The sequence below is a fragment of the Equus caballus genome, chromosome 18 (assembly GCF_041296265.1).
Source record: "Equus caballus isolate H_3958 breed thoroughbred chromosome 18, TB-T2T, whole genome shotgun sequence".
Taxonomy (NCBI): domain Eukaryota; kingdom Metazoa; phylum Chordata; class Mammalia; order Perissodactyla; family Equidae; genus Equus; species Equus caballus.
The window spans coordinates 40,505,138-40,530,473 of record NC_091701.1 but is presented as its reverse complement, the minus strand read 5'-3'; the positions used below and the strand labels follow the sequence as shown (position 1 = coordinate 40,530,473).

At 42.4% G+C, this 25,336-nt stretch overlaps 1 protein-coding gene across 38 annotated transcripts in view; it reads right to left on the bottom strand.

The window, feature by feature from the left end:
* The window catches only part of TANC1 (tetratricopeptide repeat, ankyrin repeat and coiled-coil containing 1), a 229,124-nt gene that overhangs the window by 169,992 nt on the left and 33,796 nt on the right, over nt 1-25,336 (bottom strand). For 31 of the 38 annotated variants that reach the window (XM_070241053.1, XM_070241035.1, XM_070241042.1 and 28 more), the window contains exon 2: nt 7,643-7,752. The exons of the other annotated variants lie outside the window; for them this stretch is intronic. The gene's annotated coding sequence lies outside the window, so the exon portion shown is untranslated. The remainder of the gene's footprint in view (nt 1-7,642; nt 7,753-25,336) is intronic. 38 annotated transcript variants of the gene reach the window in all.

Genomic DNA, 25,336 nt, shown 5'->3' with positions numbered 1-25,336 from the left:
ACCCAACAGCAAAACACACTTAAGCTAAATTCTTCATTACAGAGTAATTCCTATGCATGGAGATTACAAACGTTATTTTTAGGAGTCCCGTAAAACTTTAAACCAAACCTAAGAAGCTCAAGCTTTACACTTGAAGTTATGTGACATGCCATGTATGAACATCAGATTTTTTTTCTCTAAAACCCAGTGAAAGTTCAATTAAAGCCCTTAGTAACTCCGCAGTGAAACCTTTGATCATGGATTCTGTCACCACTTCCCTTAACACAAACAGACAGTACGACACATATCTCAGACCTAAGGAACAAGATCGGTATTGTGAAGTGGCACGGAAACCACACATACACATACATACAGACACAGATCATTTTTTTCTTTCTAGTGGAGGGCATGAGGGCGTGAGTTTCAGAAACGACAATCTCCAAACTGAGAAGGTTCCTTATACACGTCCATGTAGCACAGCTACAAAGTTATTTCCTAAACATAAGTGTGTGGTCCCAATGCCTCCCTTTAAGGAAAAACAGCCCAATGAGAACGCAGTGGAAAACAGGAACACATGTTTCTCGAATGACTTTGAATTACAGACAGTGGATGTGAAATTGTTCTCAATATGATGAAGATGTTGCACAGATGCACTAACTTTTCACGGTCTCAGGGAAACATCTTTCTGGTCCAGCAACATGTGTGAGTCTGCAACAAAGCTGGATATGAAATAATTTTTAAATATCTGGTCCTTGTTTTTTATGCACACATCCCAAACCAAGTCCATTCTGCCTTCTCACAAACCTAATAAAGCCCATGTTTCAACATACTGATAATTCACTGGAAACCACAAAGCCATTCATCTCCAACTCAGACTTATATTATGACTTCTTATAATTATCTCCTCTTATCAATACTGTAAATCTGGGCTAGCCCCAGGGCTGAATGGTTACGTTCACATGCTTCATTTTGGTGGCCCACGGTTCTGCCGGTTCGGATCCTGGGCACAGACCTAGCACTGCCCATCAAGCCAGGCTGAGCAGCGTCCCACATAGCAGAACTAGAAGGACCTACAACTAGAATATACAGCTATGAACTGTGGGGCTTTGGGAAAAAGAAGAAGAAAAAAATACTGTAAATCTGTTACAAATAGAAGAATTTTACTCCACCAATCCAACAACCACCATGAAAATAACAGCAGAGGTGGCGACACAAATACACCCTGTGGCAGGCACTAAGCTTTTCACTGTGAAGTACCGTGTTTAGTCCTCACAAGAAGGAGGTAGGAACTGTAACTATCTTCTTTGACAGATAAAGACATTGAGACTTGGAGAAACTCAGCACCCAGGCCACACCTTCGCTCTTCACAGCACACTCCACTCCCTCTTTTGGGGGAAAGAACACTAGAACCCTGCCTTCAGCACCCTAAGCCTTGGATCCCAAGATTAAATGATGTACAAGACCAGCCTCTATTGTACAGCACGGGGCCTAAAGATAGCATGATGACAAAACCCCAATGTTATTGTGATAATTTGGTTTTATTTAAAACTGTATCACCATGTATTCCTAAACATTTATATTCTTCCTTTTGCAAGAGAAACTGGATGCCATCATCCCAAACATCCAATTCCAAACTAGTCACTCTTGGCTCTCTTTTCTCTGCACCAATTTCCTTGGAAAAATGATCTGAATACCCTCTTTAACTGCAACCTCCACGCAGGCGACTCGCAAATCTGTTTCTCCATTGTTTTACCTGTGCTACCTACAGTAGTTCATTTCCAACTTGCTGACATCAGCCCTGGCAACAGAAACTCAAAGTGTCCAACAATAACCTCGTTTTCTTCTTCCTCCAACCTCCAAAACCCACTCACCAGCCAGTGTTCCAAGTTCCTGCAGATAAGCACCACTCCCTTTTAGTGCTTTAGACTCAAGGCCTCTCCATCCTCATGGCATCCTTCTTTGTCTGATACACAGCCAATTAAATTACTAAGTATCACCAATTCCATCTCCCCTCCGCTTCCTCCCACCATCCTGGGGAGGTCTTCACTATCCCCTACTGGACTACTCCAAAAGACTCTAGCCTGATTTCCCTAACATCAGGCCAAAGTGCATGAGAATCACCAGGAGGGCTTGTTAAGACAGATTGTTGGGCCCCACCCCCAGAGTCCTGATGTTTAGGTCTGGGGTGAAGCTGAAACTTTACATTTCTAATAAGTCCCAGCTGATGATGATGACATTCCTCAAGGTCCACACTCCCGAGAGCCACTGCTTTAGATTCTCCTGCCTCGCTTTCCATCTTACATAAATTCTTCCTGAATCTTTTCTTCATGGACCAGTTGGAGGCTTTTTAAATCTGAAAATGTAGGCCCCTGATAACTAAGTTTGGACAATAAGAGCTAGTACTCACCAAGTACCTATCGTGCTTTAAGTGAATTATCTCTGCCACATTGCAATGAAAACAATCCTGGGGGGCCAGCCCGGTGGAGCAGCAGTTAAGTTTGCACGTTCCACTTCAGCGGTCCGGGGTTCGCCGTTTCAGATCCTGGTGTGGACATGGCACCGCTTGGCAAGCCATGCTGTGGTAGGTGTCCCTCATATAAAGTGGGAGGAAGACGGGCATGGATGTTAGCTCAGGGCCAGTCTTCCTCAGAAAAAAGAGGAGGATTGGCAGCAGTTAGCTCAGGGCTAATCTTCCTCAAAAAAAAAAAAAAAAAAAATCCTGGAAAATACATGGCATTGCCCCAAATTCACAGGGCAATTTTGAAAAAAACATGAGACTTAGAAAGGCTAAACAATTTCCAAATTCCACAATGACAAATTGGCTTTATATAGTCGTGAAAGGGGCCCCTCAGACAAACTTCGCTACCAAAATATGATGGAAAAAGGAGAACTATGAAGGAAAACAAGAGCATTTCCTTCTCAAGACAGGGCAAAAGGAGAGAGCTATGAGGATATAGAATACACAACCGTCTGTGCCATGATTTAGGGTTTGTTTGGGTACAGCACAAAGCATGTCCAAGTCCATCCTCCCAGGATCAATTTAACAGAATAAAAACTCCAGTAGACTCTGCTCTAATTCACTTGCCTATACCTAAATAGCCACTGTCTGGTTTTTGTAGAGCATATCCTCATCTCTTCTAAAATAGTTATACTCAGAATTAATAACAAACATCAGATCTGTGTCCACCATCCTTATTAACAAGGTCTTTACTTGAAAGGGCCTTTTCTGCTTTTATTACTGCCAGCATGTGAATGATTCAATCAGTATGATCAGAGATTTAGAAAAGTTTATATTTTCACATGCTGTCATTTATAAACAAAAAAGAGATGCTCATCTGAGCCAGCCAATTATCGACTTCCACAACTAAACAGAATTCCTCAAAAATACCCCTGAATTTTAAAGCACTTTCCCTTATGTCGGCCCATCTGATTCTCATTACAACCCTGTGAGGATAAGCAGCTTGAGCCCACCATCCTAATCTCAGGTTACTCAGCTAATGCACAGCTAACAGGAGGACCAGGGACTGAACCCAGATGGAGCCACAGAAGACATGCACCATGGTTCTGCCATTACAAGTCTTGTCTTTAGCACCTACTGTGTAAGAAAAATACATATATTACGACACACAAATTGGAGTAAGACCCAGTTACTGGCCTCAACAAAGTCAACCTATTCATCAGAAGCCTAAAACAGCACTGTGGCATTATGGGAACAGAGAAAGACAGAGTGACATGATGGTGAAGGCTTTGGAGTCAGGCAGACCAACTTGTAGGTTTAAACTTCCCAAATCCTAACTCCACCGTGCTTTACTTGCTCTGTGATCCTGGGCCTGTAATTTAATCTCTCTGAACTTTAAATTCCTCATTTATACATAAATGATATACCACAGAATAGTTGTGGAAATTAGAAATAACATATGACAAGTATCTAAGTCTATGCCTACCATGAAATGTATATTCATAAATGATTGTAATTGCCTCATGTTATTGTATCTACTTACATAGGACCAACTACAACTTCTAAAGCCCAAAATAATTAAATGTCATTGGAATGCCCTTTTCCTTTTTTATTTAGGATATTAAAATGATAGGACTCAATCACCAATTAAGATATGGGGCTGACTGAGGGAGGGTGAAGGATGAGTCACACATTTCTGGCTTCAATAGCGCCAATGACCAAAGTGGGAAAAGCAGACACAGCATGGAGGTGACGGGATTTTTTTTGGGGGGGGAGGAGGTGCAGGCAGGAAGCAGGCAATAATTAGGAGGGAAATGAGTTCAGTTCAGATATCCCAAGTTAAAAGTACCTATGAGTCATTCAAGTAAAATGTCCAAAAGATTGTTTGAGACGAGGGTGAACTCAGAGAAAGACTTGGAGGTCATTAACATGTGGGTGGAGCTGAAGTCATGGAAGTATTGAGGTCCTCCAAAGAGGCTGAGCAGACGAAAAGAAAACCACCAAGGACAACAGCCCCAGGAATATGAACACTTAAGGGCAGACGCAGCAGGACTTAGGAAGAAATGAAAGAAGGAAAAAGAAAAGCAGTCAAGAATGGCACAAAGGAACCCAGAGGAGAAAGTTTCAAATGAGGAGCAGTCAGTAGTATGAAGTGCGACAGAAAAGTCATGTCAGGAGTCCTATCAGAGGCCTTTTGTGACCTTAACAAAAGCAGTTTCCATGAAGTTGAAGCAATGGAAACCAGATGATAGGTCATGGGTAAGGTCCCTCCTAAACACTAAAATTCTTTGATTTCAAAATAGAAACTTACCATTCTCCACCAAACCATCAAATTATTAAAACTTCAAATAACAATGGGTTGCAAGGTTTTCTTTCATACAAACGGGAATTTGCAAAAGAGACAGTCATGTGCTGCATAACAACACTGCGGTCAATAACAGACCACATATATGACGGTGGTTCCATAAGATTTGTGCCATATAGCCTAGGTGTGTAGTAGGCTATACCATCTAGGTTTGTGTAAATACTGAAAGGGAGGAAGAAATTTTCCTCTACCAGTAGGTTCTTCAGGCTGCTCTAAGAATTAAACTGATGTGACACAGATTAACAGGAGAAAAACAAACAAAAGTTTAATAGCACTTATACATGGCAGAAACCCAGGAAAACGAAATAACTGACCAAATGGCCAAAGTCCTCACCTTAAATATCATCCTCAGCTAAAGACAAAAGATGTTTCAGGTGGGGAGGGTCAGGGACTTCAAAGGGAAGGAAAGTAATTCAGAAGTAGGTGAAAAGGAAGAAATGTTTGGAAGACAAGTGTTTAGCCACATAGAAACAGAAGAACACAGAGTGGAGCCCAACTAACAGGTTTTTTCAGTGTCCTGTCTGCCACCTAGCTCATATTATGCTAAGGTGATAGCTTGCTTCCTGAGACAGGTTTTTTTCATCTGAATTCTTTCAGGCAGTTAAGGGGGAGGTAACAAGAAAAACTTTGAGTCTTGCTTCCTAGGAATAATCAACCTAAAATAATCTTCATGTTAAGGAGACACATTTGGGGCAAATTTTGTACCCCTTCCCCTTCAGAACACTCTATGATGTTTTCACAATGACAAAATCTCCTAACAACACATTTCTCAGAACATATTTCCGTCGTTAAGCGACGCATGACTGTAGTTTAAAAACCACAAAAACCATTTAACGTGATCTTTGCTATTAAACTCCTATTTACTTCCTGAGGTTTGTCCAAGGGAAGGAGAAAAGAAAAATTAGCTAATTCTCTGCCACCCAAAAAGTGGAGGAGGAAAAAAAATTGTATAACTTACTAAATAAATTTCCTGTCCAAAAAATCTCTAAGGGCAATACACTTAAATTGCTATTTCAATGTTACTTTGAGAAATGTGTTACCACAGGTCAAAAGGCTTTGGTTTCAATATGCAAATCTCTGCGTGCTTTGGAAAAATTCCATTTAAGCAGATTCCCACCTGGATTTCTAAATAAGCCTAAACTCTTGTTAAATTTAGTAAATTGTTCTTCAATGTCATCTTCCTCATTCCTTGTATACTTACGACCCCAGAAAGTGTTGTCCCAGGCAATTTTAAATTAAAGTTATAAAATGGTCTACAATGCAAATTATGGCACAACACGGGAATGTTTGGCTTGGCAGTATAAACTGGTTAAACTAGTTAAGAGAGTTCAAAAATAATTCCCCCAAACATCTGCTCAGGCTAAGAAAGAGGTTTTTGTTTTTAAGTCTACTCCACATACAAACATTTTTCAAGAAGTTACACACCACCACCTTTTAAGGAGCTTTAAAGAGAAATAAACATAGACAGCAAGGACTCCCTCCCTATCCCCCAAATTGTAGCTCAGCACACCTGGGGCAAGTCTCAGTATCCTAATTTCTAAAGCTTCATGGGAGATTCTGATGTGCACTCCCCTGCCATGCTCCTGTCGAGAAGCTCTGCCTTTGGAAGGATCCCCCAAAGTCTGGGGGGCAATGTGGCCACTCTGTTCTTCATGGACGAGCAAGGCATGACAGGAGGGGTAAGTGCAGAATATGAAATCCTGCCAGCACGCCATGCTGGACAGATGGCAGAATACACCTGCATGTCACATGGATGTTTGAAGAATTCACAGAGGTTTGGAAGCAGCTTTAACCTTGACCCCTGTCTCCTATGGGGGGATCCTGCGCTGAGTCTTCAGCACCCCCAGGCCACCATTCTGTCCAGGCCCTCCTGGGGACGCCCACTCCACTGCCTCAACCGTGAGCAGCTGAGCATAAGGAAGAACAGTCCTCTGAGCCCACGATGGGACTGCAGATGCTCCATTCCCAGCCAATTCTCTCTCTTCTTAAAGGAAAGAGGAAATACTTGAGTCTTAACTGCATTCTACACACTGGAGATAAGGAATGCAAATAAAAAGATGAATAGAACAAAAATCTTACCCTTCAGGAGCCTCCAGCCTCACCAAACCCCTTGAAGTAGCTATTTTTGTTTCACAATTTACACGTAAGACTGCAGTACAGGAAAACCATAAACCACACAACTAGATAATCCTCCTTGAAACTGGCTAGGGGAACGACACAACTCTGACTAAATTAACAAGACAGTCTGCAGAACAGGCAGGAGACAGAACCTAAGCCAATTGTAACTGGCATGACCCTAAAAAGCCAGCCTAGGAAAGCAGGTAGGTAACGCAGGTTGTAAACGTTCCCTTGTTTGTCTCCCAGTAGCTAAAGAGAGGTTTGTAATTCAACTTCACAAAGTGTTTCATGGGGAATGGGGAACAGGAGAATGACAATGATAAAGAATAGACAGCCAGTCTGACATTACTAAAAATCTGAAGTTATCAGTTGTACTTCTATGTATGCAAACTGTAAACCAAGATATTAAGCCATTCACTCAACATACATTCAATGTCTTCAGTAGAAAAGTACTGTGCTAGACACCATAAAAAGACCGGAAAACCCTGAAATAGGCACAAATAAGTAAAACTAGAAAAGTTTTGAGAGAATGGACTGATGCATCCATATTATTATTGAGTGCTTTAAAATAGTAACTAAGACACTGATATTCAAAAAATTATCCTTAAATTTGTTTGAATAAAAGACTAATTTACTTTCAAAGTCCTCAAAATTTTCAGAAAATAACTTATTTTGGAAAACTTGCTCTGTCAGAATATGGATTCTCTCTGGGTCTCACTCACCTCGCCTCACCCCAGACTCCACCTTCTTGCAGCAGAGAGGAGCTGGCTCACTCAGGGGGCACCCGGAAAGTTCCTCTGGACAAGTGGACCACAGAAAGCTGGAAAGAGAACTGGAAAAAAGAAAACCTGTCAGCACACTCATCCTATGAGACAAGAAGCACAGAGTTTTATAAAATTAGCTACAATCTCCCTAAAAATCCCAACAAAGCCACGATGGAGAGGAAAGAGACAACAGCATTACATACCACCAACCCAAGAGAACTCAGCAAATCCAAGAGAACTTGTTCCTTCTGACACCCTCTGTCGGGGGCAGCATGGGACAGGACATTTACTGAAAGTCCCTCGTCTTTAGCAGGGCTCCGGAAGAGTTCCCTGTACCTTCCGCCCGCTCCTTCAGGTTTTCTCTTTAAACGATGCTACTGGGTTTGCAGCCCAATACCCAATGAAATGTTTCAAAGGTTCAAGACAAGGAGCCGAGAACCTCTCTAAAACCTCTAGGGTGCTGAAATTCTCCAGAACACCTCCTTCCCATATTTCCTGCCTCACTCCTCACAGGTCCCAGCTCTCTACACAACTCACCATTTCGAAACACACTGCCCGCTTTCACACTTTCGCTCTCCCTGTTCCCTCATCCTGAAACACCACTCTCCCACTCTGGAAATTCATCATCCTCCATGCACAGCTCAAATAGCACCTGCCTGCCCTGCCCCACGCCCTCGGAATCTCACCAGTCCTTCCTCTGCCCTCAGAACACCCTGCTGGGACCTGTGCTCTAGCACTTGCTTCCTTCTGCCTTGACCTCTGCTCTGACCGGTTTCTCAAGGGCTGGTTTTACCTGCCATCCCCTACACCACCCTCCTGAGAGGCAGATGGTCCACGCATGTTTGCTGATTGAAGGATTCCAACAAGAGGTTTCCCGTGACTGACTCAGAGTCTATTTCCCTGGGAAATTTTTTTACTCTACACTGCTCCTGGAAAATGTTCTTTCTCAAGGGCACCCTCCATGCTCAAACACACTGACAACCAGGCTCTCGCGCAAGTCAATGCCCTCCTCACAGTACTGCTGCCGGGCTTCATTGCCAGAAAGGACAGAATCGTGTGTGGTCACGTTTGGACCAACCAAACCACTTGGCAGGGCACCAGACTACTAATAGGTTTGTGCATGCAAAGGCTGGGTGGAGGCCTTTTCTCCCCTTTAAGTCTGCTTAATGAGGAGCTACAGAAGACCTGCCCCCCCTCACCCATCAGGTTTTCAAAGATGAGAACGGAGCCCAGGAGCTTTTCCCTGGGAGGAAACCTGGGACTGAGGCAGGGGACAGGTTCAGCCTTCCCCCACTTCAGAGACAGCTGAGATCTCAAGCAGCTCACGGAGGAGAAACCCACATGGACCAAGGGGTCACCTCGTGTCAAATGTTTAACGTTTCCTCAAAAAGGCCTCATCTCGTGTTCAGCAGCAGCCCACAAACGCAGCCAAGGCTTCTGAGCACCCCAGGTATCTCCTTCACCAGGTTGCTGACCTCACTGGGTAATATTTAAGCATTCACTGCAGGACAGCACCACCTGGTGAACAGTAGCTCAAATATCTGAGGCGTCCTCCTATTATTTGCTCATAAAAAGGATCACCTGCCTCTTTACAGAGGGCTCTGGCAGCCAGGGAGAGATTCATCTGGCAGCTGCTTCAAGTACTTCAGCCAAGCTCCTTTCAGAGAACGCACCTCGGCAGAAAAACCAGGCTTCTCACTGTCCCAATGACAACCGACGGACAAGTATAAAAGTATATCCACAACACTCCTGCTGTCAGACAGATCCTCTGCCCAGAGGACCCACAGACGCGTGTGCACCCTTAAAATTAGATCTGTAACAGGTTATGCACACACATACTTTCTCTTTGGCCTCTTCTCCACCTAGAGCAATCCATTTGTTACACTAAGGGCGGGGGCGGGGGGGGGGAGTCCTTTCTGAGTTTAAGACTACAAAGGCAGAGCTATAAATTACAGGGTGACAGAGGTTCCAAGGGGAGGTGGCTTCCTGTGAGAAGGACTGTCCCCACAGCCTGTTTTTGTGGTGATGAGATCACAGAGTTTCGATTCTGTATTTGGTTCTACATGGGTTTTAAGGGCCATATTCAGTAATTACAGAAAGGAAAAAGGGAGGTCAGCAAGACCAGAGGAACCGTGAGTGGGGTTTGAGAAGTTACTTAGAACTAGTTACACACTCACCCACTGGACTCAGGAGAAACTACGCCTCAGGTTTTCGTGTTTTGTCCTTCAGATTCAATTTTAAATTAACAAAAAAATGGAACTTCTTACTTTGTTTTATCCTTCCTCCACTCAAACACACAATCCAAAATTGGGGCCCGAGAAAGTGTTGAAAAAGCAGCAGTACGCCACAAAATTGTCTGAAGTAAAATGCAAAACACGACAAAGTACATTTGTTGAAGAATTTTTACGAAACCTAAAACACAAGAGTTTAGAGACTTGCTGAAGGATGACCTTTCATTGCCCATCACTAGCTTTTTATTTTCAGATCTAATTTCCAATTGGCTCCTTAAAAAAAAAAAAAGACCCTGAAAATGCTTTTGAAGAATATTATGAGGGTTTACCTCCTGGTCATCCCTCTCTTTCAAGGATGAACAGAGAGACTTCAAAGTTGTTTATCCAATAGGAGTACGTAGTCATCAAAAAAAAATTTTTTTTCTCTCAAGTAGCCTCCTAAAAACCTAACATTGGGCCTCCTCAGACCACAAAACAAAGACTACTGTATGTGTTCACGGACCGAAGCATGTGACCATCGATGCCATGTGACAGCTGAATCCTCCGGGGCACACAGTCCTGCAGCATCACATACGGCTCCGCTAGAAGCTGAGGCCCAATGAGGTTAAAAAGCGTGAGGAGGGTCACTCAGGCACAACCTGCTGCATCTGAGAGTTCACGAGGAGGCTCAGGTCACATTCAACTGCGAGGACAGAGTGGGCAACAATACCACAGAAATTCTAAAGCAAATAAAAGAAAGCTCTTGTTTTCCTTTCGTTTCATTTTGAATGCTGGTGCTTAATAGAAAGCAGGCTTAAATAACAGAGGAAGATAAAAAGAAAGCGGGACTTGGCATTATTTAAAATTACAGAGGAATTAAATAACAGAGGAAGATAGGAAGAAAGTGGCAAAAGGCATTATTTAAAAATACCTATTTCCATTTCAAATCTTGCAGCTTCCGTTTTCCTTGAAACAGGTGTACAGCTTGTACTGTTGACATCGATCAGCTAGACTGAGGTGGTTTTCCATACTAACCACCCATCAGAATCTCCTGGGGAGCTTTCAAAATTCTGATGCCTAGACGAATTAAAACAGAATCTCTGGGGATGGGGCCCAAATGTTGGTACTTTTTAAAGTTAACCAGCTGATTCTCATGCATAGCCAAGACTGGAACCACTAAACCTGACCTATTCCCAGGGTGTTTTCTTTTGTCTTCTCAATGGGGATGTGAGGAGGGGCAGGAAATATTTATGCTTAGAAAAAGACGTGGGAGAAACACAAATGGACCAAGGAGAGAGCTGAAGGAAGGTGCAGTGAATAACAACTTGTAGATGCTGATCACTGGGCTGGGTACAAGGTGTGGCCTGGAGGTGTACGCTTCAGGAAGGAGAAGACAGGAGTGGGGACAGACTGGGTAGTTCCCTAAGTAAGTCCTGGATGGCACCTGCCATTGAGTTGGTAAGAGGTAACAATTCAAAGCTCATCTATAAAGAACATCCTTATGTCAAGCGTTTACTATGTGAGAAGTGATATAATATGATGGTTTTCATATGTGAAGAAACTACTAAACTGTATTCACCACTATGATTTCTCCTGGTTCCTCTACTAATAGTAGTAACAGGGTTTTTTGGTTTTGTTTTTTATTACTGATGATCCATATTTTCTTGCTCATCAAATCTGACAAAGCACACACTCAATTTAGGATAACTGCCAGGAGTTACAGCTAGCTCATACAAGGGCTGAACCTCAACTTGATCTCAATTAGCATCATGATGTTCTCGGAGGTGACAGCAAGTGGATAAGAAAGAGAACCTGGGTACCCGGGTAAAGGGTGAGGACTGTGGGAACACTGTCTCCAGCTGAGGAGCTAGTTCTGTTCTCACCTCCATGTTCCTTAATTCTTAGGGCTACTTGCTCTGTGCCTGTCCTTCTGTAGAAGAGTGACAAAAATCAGGCTGTCCAGCTTGGATGCCTCTTTCCTAACTTCCCTCACGGAGGAACTAATCAGCTTTGCCTTATTCATCCTTTACCAGTGTTTCCCAAAGTGTGTCCTGCAGGCCAACTGTACCAGAATGACCCAGCCATTCCCGGACACCACCCCAGACGCCCAAGCGTCTGCACTGTAATCAACCACACAGACACAACAGTCTGTGGACCAATCACAACCCTCACCAATTCCTCCACTGAAATGGATTTATCAGATGTGCTGCCAAATCTCTCCAGAGCCTCTGCCACTTCCTAACTGGGGTTTCATCAACTCGCTCTCCTCCTTGGTCTCCCAGTGTATCTGCTCTCCGCAATGGATGCTGCATGGCCACTTACTCAAATACCACTTGGATCCCAGCAATGCTGGCTCAAAGTACCTGAATCAAGTCACTCCCCTCTGAACTTACAGCTGATGCAAAATTTCTCTACCACTTTCAGTTCAGGGTTTCACGTCTGTTAGTTCTCTCTCCCAACTAAACATTAAGCTTCTTAAACGCAGCGTCCACCTCATGGCTATCTTCCACAGGGCTCATTACATCTTAGGTTTCAAGAACAGTAGTTGACTGACAGACCAAGGTCTTGCCTCAGCCCCGGGTTTTCTTCATTCACCTTCTTTTCATTTTCCCTGAGAAAACTGTCATTCTCTCCTTTCCATAACAAAATTGATTCAGATAAGGGTGGGAGAAAAGATTTCATACTAGTGGGGAAAAGAGGGAAGACAGAAGTCATAAGCTAGCAACCTCAACTATCCAGCAAACAGCTAGGAACCAAGATTTTAGTTTTTGCAGCTGCCAAAATCTGCAACTAAATTCACGCACAATTCAGAAAAAAACTTCCAAACCTTTCCCCACCTCTAACCCACACCTCTTTCCCAGGCCCTCCCTGAGAGTTATTTACCTTCTCTTCTAGATACAATTCTAACAGGAGGGAAATATTTGGTTTCCCAGGTCACTGTAAAGAAGAGGGTGGAGGGCGGCTGCTAGATCAAGACACAGTGACAGCCCTGAGAAGCTCCGACTGACAGGAGACAAGTTATAACATCCCAAACAGTAGATGACAGGCTGTCAGAATTTAAATAGCCTTTCAATCCCCCGAAAGTGTCCAAGGACACTAAAACAAAGCATTTCAAAACAGCACAATTAGTAGCTCTGAAAGATGACCCCGGGCACTAAGAAAAGGTTATTTCACTTTCAGTGGGTCTCCAGCCACTACATCCAGGAGAGAAGATGCCCACAGGGCCAACTTCAGTCCCTAAGACCCAAGTGTTCTCAAAAATAGGAAGGGGTACTATATCTGACAGCAATGCACTGTCTCTATGTGGTCTCCATACCACTGAACACCGGGACAGACTTTCACAGGCAGGCACACAACCCTCAGCATTGCCTTTCTGATGGGGAACCTTCTGTCTGGCTACGCCCATACTCACCCCACACTCACCATTTCTCATCTACCTTTTCTTGTGGTATTTGTGAGTAAAGCTCCTCACCAGATTATAAACTTCCTTGGGCAGAGGGACTGCACCTTTGTATGGACACCATGTCCCCACTCCACATCTGGAGCCGATGCCTGCTGACCCTTTGCCAGTTCAATCTGTCTAGAAGTCCTAGCTAGACCAGGTGACCTTAAGGAGGCAGCCATTTAAATAAGTATGTTTTTAAATAGCCCAAGCTTTTCTATAGTCTTTAAAAGTATTGATTTTCCTGCTTTCTTACAGAGTTAAAAAAACAATAGGTTTAAATGTTAGGATTCTGCGATCAATGAGGCAAGCTTCAGTTTATCTTGGAATCTAATCTACATGGGACACAGAGCCAAGGAATAAATTCTGTACCCACTGCACGTGCCTATCTGAACCGCAAAGGTGAGGGTGGGTTTTTCCTTCATCTCAAGTAACCTAACCTCAAATAGCTTCAACCATTCTCTATTCAGATCTGATTATTGAGGAACTTCATATTTATGTCTTGATAAGTAATAGCATTCAAAAGTACTGATTTGCTTCAGGTTTAGTAAAGAGAGTATTTTTAACAAATTTAACTGGTAATTCTATAAGGTTATGATTTACACTTGATTCAAGAAAATTTTTATCTGAGTTAAAAACTAAATCTATTTCCAGACTTACTAAAGTAATTCTCGGTCTTGTTTCAAGCTCATTGTTGAATGTGCAACTTACACTCTAAGACCCGTTCACTCACAAACAGGCTACAATAACCCACCAGGGAACTGAAAACCTCTCAATTTATGTTGAGGTTTCCAGGCCTGGCCTGCCATTTTCAGCTTCTACAGCCCTTCCTTCCCCACAGCTGAAGCCTCTTGACCCTTGCCCCACCCTCCCCTCGCTGGCTCAATCCAGCAGAAATTTCTAGAATAGAGATTTAAACAGCTCAGGCCAAGTTGCTCTTGCAGCTTAACCGGCCCTGACCTTGTGTCTAATAACAAGGCTTCTTTCTCTGGCATTCCACAGGCCTAACTCACCCTCTAGCTCAGTTGTGATAACTGCGCCTGAGCCCCTCTCTCGATAAACCTGCCAGTGCCTGGAGGCAGAGGCGATGCCTTGCTCTTGGCAAGCCTCCAGGGGACTGAGGTCTACTCTGAACCCACAGGGCTGCAGCTGGTCAGGGGACATGGGTGCCTGTGTCAGGCTACTCTGATGCCCTAGGCCACTCCAGACGACTACCTGCCAGGCCCCTAGCACTGAAGACCCCTGTTCTTTCCTCCGGGCACACTGGACTTCCTCCCAGCTGTGAACACCAGGTCTGCTGCCCCCACCACATGTCCCCCATCCCTGGGCAGGGAGTTCCAGGCCCAAACTGGGCCTTACTAGGAAATGACTCAGATCACAAAAAAGCTGAGGGTCCTCTGGCCAGAACACAAATAAGTCACAAGAGCTGGATCTTAACTCATCAGAAATTAAAACCCCAGCAACAAAACATCAACAAAGCAAGAGAAAATACGATATATCTTTTCCCCGAGAATTCAACACCCACATTTGACTTGTCGGTATGCTGAAGCCATGGGACACTCGTTCACTAGTTCTGAGGTGAAACCTGAGGAAAATCAGAGAAATATATCTTCCCTGAGTGGGGGGGCAGGGGGTCAGAGGGTTTCTTATAAACCATTTCATCGCTAAGACCTATGGCTACTGAAATTACAAATAAGAAAACAACTGGGTATTTCTTCTTTCCTAGAAAACTAAGTCATCCTCTAAAACCCTATTAACAAAGCTAAATTTGTAAGTACACTTTTATTACTATCCTTAAAAAATAAAAATTAGACATTAAAACTCTAGCTCGCTAAACTGTCTTCCACTTTCAAATAACACAAAAAACAGCAAACTTCATTTTCTGGTCAAAGGTTATTTTGCAATACCTATCATTTTCTACAGAATTCTAGCTTTTTCTGCTTTCTACTACTATTCTGTAGAAAGACTTTTCCCTCTTGGCTTTATCTCTTTGCTTTTTGATCTTGTTAACAATCCCAAAAATTCCAACCTTGCAATTTTTTCAGTCCTGGGAAAGAATCACATGCAGTCATTTGACAACCAAAAGCAGTGTCAACACTTCCTCAATGACACAGCTGCTGTGAGTGACCAGTAAATAAAAACTTGGGTTTTTTTTCTTTTTTTTTTTTGGAAAATGATGTCTTCTCTCAAAAGCAATTCTCAAAGTTATTGAACACAAGGTCAAAAACAGTTAGGCATTAGCAAAGCAAGAAGTACTAACTACCTGTGATAAAGCACAGCAAAGATACACGAACAAGAGGGGCTGCCCGATGGCTCTAGACAGCAGAGGACCCACACTGTACGCCATGCATTACATGGAACGCAAATGCTGTATTACGAACCTAAAAAAAAAATTAGGTATATGCTCCAGCAATCCCAGTTCTGGGTATTCATCCAAAAGAATTGAAATCAGGATCCCAAAAAGATATTTGCACTTTTATATTCACTGCAGCATTATTCACGATAGCTAAGATGTAGAAGCAACCTAAATGTCCATTGACAGATGAATGGATAAAGAAAATGGGCGTGTATATACACACACATACACACACACACACACACACAATGGAATATTATCCAGCCTTTAAACAGAAGGAAATCCTATCCTGTCCCATGCTATAACATGGATGAAACTTGAGGACATTATGCTAAGTGAGATAAGCCAGTCACAGAAGGCCAAATACTGCATGACTCCAACTCATATGAGGTATCTAGGGCATCTAGAGTCAAACTCAAAGAAGCAGAATGGAGGTTGCAGGGGCTGAGGGGAGGGGGAGATGGGAAGATGTTGTTCAAAGGGTGTAAAGTTTCAGTCACGGAAGATGAAAAAGTTCTGGAGATCCGCTCTACTACATTGCACTTATAGTTAACAATACTGTACTGGACACTTAAAAATTTGTTAAGAGGGGGCCAGCCCGGTGGCGCAGCAGTTAAGTTCGCACGTTCTGCTTTGGCGGCCCGGGTTCGCTGGTTTGGATCCCGGGTGCGGACATGGCACCGCTTGTCAAGCCATGCTGTGGTAGGCGTCCCACATATAAAGTAGAGGAAGATGGGCACGGATGTTAGCTCGGGGCCAATCTTCCTCAGAAAAAAAGAAGATTGGCGGCAGTTAGCTCAGGGCTAATCTTCCTCAAAAAAAAAAAAATTGTTAAGAGAGTAGATCTCATGTTGTGAGAGTGTGTGTGTTTTACAAGAATTCAAAAAGAAAAAAAGAGGAAAGAGGCTCAGGAATTCGGATTATGCAGGCTGCAAAGCTCCCATCCCTTCTACTGCTTTATATTGCCTGCAAGCAAGGGAACTACAGCCAGTATAGATTAGCATACAATTAAGGGCTGAAGTGCAGGGCAGGAGAAATGGAGAGGGACAAGAGGCCAAGGGAGGCTGAAGCAGTTGAGGAAAGCATTAAAAAGGAGGGCAACTTAGGCCAACCCCTGAAGGATCAAGCTGAGCCTGTGGAGACTGCAACAAGTCTGGCATCCAAGTAATGACTCTGGGCTGGTCCATGCCAAGACCTCCTGGGAAAGAGCTTTCAAGGCTGGAGGGGCAGTAGCATGTAAAATGAACTCCACACTTCCAGCTCATGAACTTGACACTGAGAGCGAAAAACTGAAGCAAAACCAAAGGAACTAGTCAGAGTACCCTAAGTCATTCATAATCTAGCTCTCTGAGTTTGAACATTTTCCAAATCCCAGAAAAGCCCTTGCTATGTGACAAATAAGTAATATAAAAAGTCATAAATCACAGCCCTCCATCAGGACCAGTCTGAGTTAAAAAGATCAGAAAGAAGACAAGATAAATTGTATAACACTTCCAAAGGAAAGAATAAAAATACGGTGTTAGAGGGGCCTGCCCGGTTATGTAGTGGTTAGGTTCGTGCACTCCACATCGGCAGCTCGGGGTTCCCCAGTTCAGATCCCAGGCATGGACCTATGCACTGCTCATCAAGCCAATGCTGTGGCAGCATCCCATATATAATAGAGGAAGACTCGAACAGATGTTAGCTCAGTGACAATCTTCTCAAGCAAAAACAGGAAGATTTGCAAGAGATGTTAGCTTAGGGCCAATCTTCCTCACCAAAAAAAAAAAAAACCAACCAAACAACAACAACAAAAACATGTATTAGAGTAACATTCCATTTATCCAACATCCCTAAAAAATTAGACACGCTAAATAAATGAATCTTGTAGGTAATGAAACTGTTCCCTTTAAGTATAAAACCTGTGTTTTGGAGATATCTGCATATGGACTGATAGTGGATGGGTATTAGGGAATAATTCTTACTTTACTATGTGATAATGGCTTTGAGGAGGGTGTCTTTCCTTATCAGAGATGCATACCGAACTCTTTACAAGTAAAATTACATAATGCCTGGAATGTGCTTTAAAATGCTCTAACCACATAAAAAACAATGCAAGGTTAGTAAAACAAGATTGGCAAAATGTTAATACTGGTGAGGCTGGTTGATCGGTATAATGGTTTATTATAAGCCTCACTACCTGCATGTTTTTGACAATATCCATAAGGACTTTTAAAAGCCCCAGGTTAACCATTTTGGAGTAAAATTGTCTCTAACGTTTACTACCTAGGTTCCAGGTACCTTATTAGCCTACATGGATCTCTTTCTACCTGGAGTGTCCTTTTACTCGACCTGGACAACTCCTATTCACTCCCCAAGACTCTGCCACCTCCCATTCACTCCACAGCAGAGGTCTCAATTTCCCCCGTGCTCCCACTATGTCCCAGTCATCTCTACTATGGACCCTTATTACACTGTCTTGTATGTGCATATGAAGCTGTCTGCCCTCCTAGACTGTGAGTAAGAAAGGGACCCTAATTTGTTTGTCATCATATGGCCAGGGCCTGGTACACAGTATGCACCTGATAAATATGTGGGGATTTAACAAGACCTAGCCTGGAGTGGTCACAAAAACCCAGTTAGCATCCTGCCACGGGATCTCAGGAAGGCCTGTCAGGCTGCACAGCGCGTGTTCTTCCCAAGCTAATGTCCTTACACAGTCAAGCACGCTGACTTCTACAGCTGGCCTCCATTCTAACTTCCAGATTGTCACTCCTTATGGCTAGAACCCCTGAACACACATCAGTGTTCACAATTCAAACGGTCTTCAGATAAAAGAGATGAGGCCCCGGGCACACACTCAGGAGAAAGGTGCACATGAGACACATGAACTGTCTATTCTGGGCTGCTCAGAGGGCTTTTCTGCTTAATTCCAAAATTGCAACCTTGCTCAGGATAACAAGATTGCCAGGTGATACATAACTGTCCCTGTGCAATGCCAGCAGCTCCTGCCCGAGTAATAGACTACTAAGAGCATCAGCTGAGAAAGGGTGGCATTCCAGCCACTCCCCTGACAAGTGGTGTCACCTCAAGGGAGTCATGTCACTTCCCCTCCATTAGCCTTTGTCTTCACTGATGAAAGTAGGAATACCTCCACAGGCTGTTGTGAGCAAGGTTTTAAAACCTATTTTTAAGCAGAACTCTTTTCTTATACAATTTTGAAATTACGAAAAAAATAATGATCTCTCAATTTCTCTAGAAAAAACTTTCAGTTGTCTTACATTTTCAGTTTTTTAAATGAGAGTTTACAAATCCCCTCTTAAGCTCTCTTCAAACTTTGACTTATGGCCTCTGCTGCACACTCTAGCCCTTAATTATATGAACTCTGTATTGTTTATCCTTCTCTCACATGTGGACAACATGGTAAAGTAGAAAAGACAGGAACTCTGAAGTCACAGTAATCTGGATTCCTGTGCTGGCTTGTCAGTCTTTTTCATGTCCTTTTTTTTTTTTTTTTTTTTTTAACTTTAGAGCAATCTTCTTTGGATGTGTGTGGGAGACACTAAAGTTGAAAAAACATTTAAGTTCACTAATTCCTTCAGTTTTAATTCCAGTTTTATTCTGTTCAATTTAAATAAAATTAAATTTACTACTTTATTTTAAATGTCTTCAGTATATTTCTGGATGGTAAAATTACTTTTCTCGGTTTTAAAAAAATTTGTACCAGAAGCATAGATTACCTTTGTTACTGGGAAAATAATTTCTAAAAAGAAAAAGCCTTAGTAATTTTCAGCTGAATGAGAGAAGGGTTCAAACCATGCCCTCCAGCTTCAAACTTGGATCTAAAAACTACTGACATCTACCAAAGTGTGGGCAAAGGGTCAAATATTAGATAAATGCGATGATTACTATATAATTTATATGTACATTACCTGTTTTAAGTTAAACATTCTCCTTACATTTTGATTTACAGTATTATCTGTAAGATAATCAGACCTTTTAGTTTAGGGTCCTGTGCTAACGAGCTAAGGACTTCCGTCTCTTAGCCTCATGTAACTCCAGACTCCAGGCATCTCTCAAAGGCACCGTAGATGATCCAAACCCACACCTGTACTAGCAAACCATTTCAAATACCCTGCTAATGATCCATAGCTCAGAAGCCATTTATAGGAGTAATAAGACATTATTACACTTTCACTTAACAGCTCTGTTTTCCCACAGATATTGAAAAGATAAAAGTAGAAACACTATGGTGTCTAGAAAAAGACTACTGGGTGAGAGGCCAGAAAAAAAGGAGACACTGGCTATCCCACACAACAGATGCGTGTATCCAAGAGGGTTCTATCTATACCACTCACAGATATGTGTGTCCAAAGGGTTCTGGTGGTGCCGTACAACAGATGTGTGACCTTGGACTATCTCTTAAATTCATTGGCCCTGACCAGCTTCATATGCAAAGTTAGCAAATTGGATTAGATGTATTCAAACTCTTCCAATTCTAAAATTCAATCCAAAGCCACAAATTCGGAATTAAGTGACTCTGAATTAAAAGAAACAAGGCACGCAAAATCATTAACACAGCGGTTGGCATGCAGTAAGCATGTCATAAATGCTGACGACTGTTATTACAATAAGGAGGTTCAGGTTGGTGTCTGATATACAAGCTACCCAGCATATATTTGAATTTCTTTGGCAGAACTCTCTAAAGGAAAAAAAAAAAAACACTTTCAAGTCTCATTTTAATCAGCATTGTTAAATCGAAGGAGCCCAAAACAAAACAATAAATTATGAAGCTCTACATCAAAGGATATGGGCCTCTCAAAATCGACTGGCTTTGTTTTGTTTTAAATTAGGCTTTCAGTGAACTCGTGGCAGCACGTGGGAAGAAAGCATGAGAGCTGTAAAGACTCATTCACTCAGCACACATTTACTGAAAATTGCTATATGAACGTTGCAGTTGGGGAAGCAAAGATCAGCAAGACCTCGCCTCCCCGTTGAAACAACGGCCAGTGATGAATGTCCCAGGGGTACAAACTGTTGAGGGCCTTGGATAAGTAAAAGGTTATCCTGAAACCTTCAGAGCAAAAGTCTCAAACTCGTGGGCCACAGATATTTTGTCTGGCCCACATGCTCTGTTTTTGTTTTTAATTGAGTTAGGTTGCCAACACTTAGAAATTGAGAGGTCATACATAAATAAGCAGTTCTGGCTTCTCTTGGAAATTTGGAAGTGCCAGCAGTAGTAAACCTGCACTCCCGCTCAGCAACAGCCTACGGTAGCTGAGCAGCACATCCACCTCCACTCCTCCCTTAATGAACCCCAACACTGGGGCTGAGGAGCAGCTTCCATTTACCATCAGCTCACTCCCTCCCAGGCCTGGGATTCTGATTTCCTTTGCCCACTCCACCTGCGCACAATCAAGGAGCTTCTTAGGAGCCCGGGCTCTGGAGCAGAGACTGGTGAGCTGGAATCTCCACCCTGCCACATACCAGCCACGTTATTATCTTAGGCAAGTAATTCATTACTCAGTTTCCCATCTGCAAAACCAGGGTATTAATAGTATTTACCTCCTAGGATTGGTGTGAGAGGAAATGTGCTGTTACCTGCAAAGTGCTTAGAGCTGTGCCCGATATATAGCAACTGCTCTATAAATATTAGATGTTACAACTTTCTGGCCCCTGAGGGCATATGGTTCAAACTTCTGTCCTAGAGCTTTAATATTCTAAAGTTATCTATTAAATTATTTTATGATCAAAAAGAAAATGGCATATGCTGAAAGCTGTTCAGATACAACTTAAGAACTACCAGACTCACCAGACACAAGGGACAAATATTAAATGATTTCACTTATATGAGGTAGTTGAAGAGGCAAAGTCATAGAGACAGAAAGTAGAATAGAGGTTAGAGGAACAGGAGGAGAGGGGGACAGGGAGTTAGTGTTTAACGGGTACAGAGTTTCTCTTGGGGATGATGAAAAAGTCATGGAGACGATGGTCATGATGACTGAGCAACAATCTGAAAGTATATAATGCCATTAAACTATACACTTTAAATGTTAAAATGTCAATTTTGTTACGTATATTTTAGCAAAATTTTTTTTAAAAATGAATTACCAGAGCCAACATAATTTACTATTTGCTAGAATTAAGTTGTTAATGATCCCAAAGACCCAAATGCACTATAAGTTCATGTTCTCAAAAGCCAAATACTGCATTTCCCACAACAGTTTAGGAAGAACAGTATTAACTATCTTAACAGCTGTGCAGCACAACCGTGGGCTTTCCTCTCAATCTGGAGGCCTGGTGGGAATGCATCTGTAGCAAATACAGTATGAGGCTGGTGGGATAAACTTTTAATACCTGTCTACAGCAGCCGGGCTGTTCTTCCTTCATTATAGAATGCTCCACACAGACACCTCATTCTCTCTTTTCTCCCAACAAATATACAAAATGGGAGGCTTCCTGCCAAGCACTATGTAACTGGCTGCCTTTGAACTGTGGGATGCTGGGCAATAATGACAAGAGGTTTTGATCTCCACGCCTGTTCTATAATAGCATTCAAAATGCACACACACCCCAAAAGATTCCTGCCAGGCTGTAAATCAACACGCACAAGAGACCGTCCCAAACTGTTTCAATCAGGGTCTTATTTTCAAATTTCTACATGCTACTGCTTTCTATGGCATCTTTCCATTTAAAAAGAAAAAAAACTAAGTAAAATATAAGCGAATTTAAAACTACTTTGAAAACTGCATTTAACCTGAGAAGCACACACACAAAAGGTATAGCTAGTATATGTTTGCAGTCTTCCAACTCAGGACCAGGGCAAATATTTACTTCCTAACATTTACAGGGCCGCCCCCTAGGAGTTTACAATCTTAAATCAGACAAACTGCATCTAGCTCTAAGAAGAAACTGCAGCACACTTGGAAATTTCTTAGATAAACAGATGCCTTTTTGGCACAAATGCTGTTTGGCAGGAAAGATCCCTTTAAATATTATTGAAAATTCAAAGTGATAAGACATAATATATTTTATCTTTTAAATATTACATTCTGAGTACCAATCCAAACTTGAGGTACAAACACTACCTGGTACCTTGATTTCCACTGCTGCCTGATAATCAGGAGACCAATTATCCAGGTGGCTGTATGTCCTATATATAAACCCTCAAACACTGATGATCATTTTCCCCTGCCAGGACAAAAAAAGTATTCCAAAAAGACTAAAAGGGAAAAAATCATAGGCAAAGCACACACTTTAAAAACCAATGTGGGGGCTGGCCCTGTGGGCGAGTGGTTAAGTTCGTGTGCTCCGCTGCAGGCAGCCCAGTGTTTCGTTGGTTCGAATCTGGGCACGGACATGATACTACTCATCAAACCACACTGAGGCAGCGTCCCACATGCCACAACTAGAAGGACCTACAACAAAGAGTATACAACTGTGTACTGGGGGGCTTTGGGGAGAAAAAGGAAAAAAATAAAATCTTAAAAAAAAAAAACCAATGTGTACATCAAGTGACAAGTATTTTTATACTCCAGGGGTCAAAGGAGGACAAGATAAATGTTTTTACAATTCACTAAAAGACAGCCTCAAGCAAAACTATCACCATCTAAGAAATAGCTTCAATCTAAGAAATGGCTTCAATCTATAAACCAACATGGCAGGAACCGTAAGGAGAGGAGCTGGTATTTCTGTGAGGAGAAAGTCTGGGCTTCCCTGTCCAAGCTGCATATAAATGAAACAACAAACATTTATTAACCAGGGCTAGGAAAGTTGTTGAATTAGGAGAGAAAAAGAGAGTGTGACACCAGACCTGCTGCTGTTATGGGCTGAACTGTGTCCTCCTCAAAATTCACATAGAAGTCTTAACTCCCAAAACCTCAGAACGTGACACTCTTTGGAGATAGAGTCTTTATACAGAGGTAATCAAGTTAAAATGAGGGGCTGGCCCAGTGGCGCAGCGGTTAGGTGCACACGTTCCACTTTGGCAGCCCAGAGTTCGCCGGCCTGGATCCCGGGTGCGGACACGGCACCACTTGGCAAGCCATACTGTGCTAGGCGTCCCATATATAAAGTAAAGGAAGATGGGCATGGATGTGAGCTCAGGGCCAGGTTTCCTCAGCAAAAAGAGGAGGATTAGCAACAGTTAGCTCAGGGCTAATCTTTCTCAAAAAAAAAAAAAAGGTAAAATGAGATCATTAGGGCGGGCCCTAATACAATATGACAGTGTCCTTATAAAGGGGGAAATTTGGACACAGAGACAGACATGCATAGATGCAAGATGATGTGAAAAGACACAGGGAGAAGACTGTCATCTACACGCTAAGGAGCATACATACATCCTTCCTTCACAGGCCTCAGAAGGAACCAACCCTGCTGACACCTTGATCTGGGACCTCCAGGCTCCAGCACTCTGAGACAATAAATTTGTGTTATTTAAGCCACCTGGTTTGTGGTACTTTGTTACAGCAGTCCTAGCAGACTAATACAGCTATTTACCAACCATGTGGCCTCAGGCTCGAAACAGCTCAGTCTTCAGAGGCCTTTCCTATCAAGTGGTCATAAGATAACACTCATGCAAGTTATCAAATGGCTATGTAGCTGGTCAGCACGGTGTCAGGCACAGTGGGTCACAGAAGAAACCTAACACTCTCTCTACCCTCTCCTGTGAAGATCTTATCACCAAATTGGCATGAGGAATGTATAATGCATTACAAATGCTGCTATAAATGGGGCCAAGAACGTACTAAAAAAATGAAATTCTTTACTTATCAGCCAACAACCAAAAAAGCTGAGCCAATTTTTAAGACAGGACTTTTTCCCAGGACAAAATGGCAAGTATATCATAAATACTCTCATGTTCTGTGAAGTCTGGGCACATCAGGATGTGTTATCCTCTGTCTCACTTTGGGACACATTTTACTGAAGGAATATGACGTAAGTGCCCTGCTTTGTCCACCAAACAGAATACAATATGCCTTCAATATGTCAGCCTGTTTCATCTCCCTAAATACATAATTGATTTTCAACATTTTATGCTCCAGTTACTGCCCAAAAGCAGACTGGGAGCAGTTCATATTTTAAATGCTGCTTCCTTTAAAGTATAAAAGAAGTGATCAGAACAAGTAACGAACTGTCTTCAGTTTTCCTTGGAGGAGACATTTGTGTACCATCTTCTCCAGTTTCTCTGTCACTCACATATATACCCCTCATGTATCAGAAAGGAAACAGGACTTATATAACCTGGCTAAAAAACAGATCCACATATACAATGAGAAACAACCAACAAGAAGAGAAGGAATTTCTTTATTTAGAACACTGAAAGAGTAGCTACTTACGTTCCCAATAGAAACAGAATTAGGACCAATGTCAAACAAAAATTAAAAGCTTAAACTTCCCTTAAAAAAAAAAAGTAGAGCTATATATTTAGGTCATTTTATTTTTAACCACAGCCTTCTAAATGACCTGAATATCCCAACATCCACACTAAATGACAAGTTTTGTAATTCCTATGAATAATTTAGTTGGGTAAATTTGTTTTACTTGTTGAATAAAAATGTTACTTTAGAAAATGACAAGCCAGTTGCCCACAATAATTTTCAGTCTCAATATCTTCCATTACTCCTAGGAAAAAACAGCATGTGAGGGGAAAGAACAACTTTAAA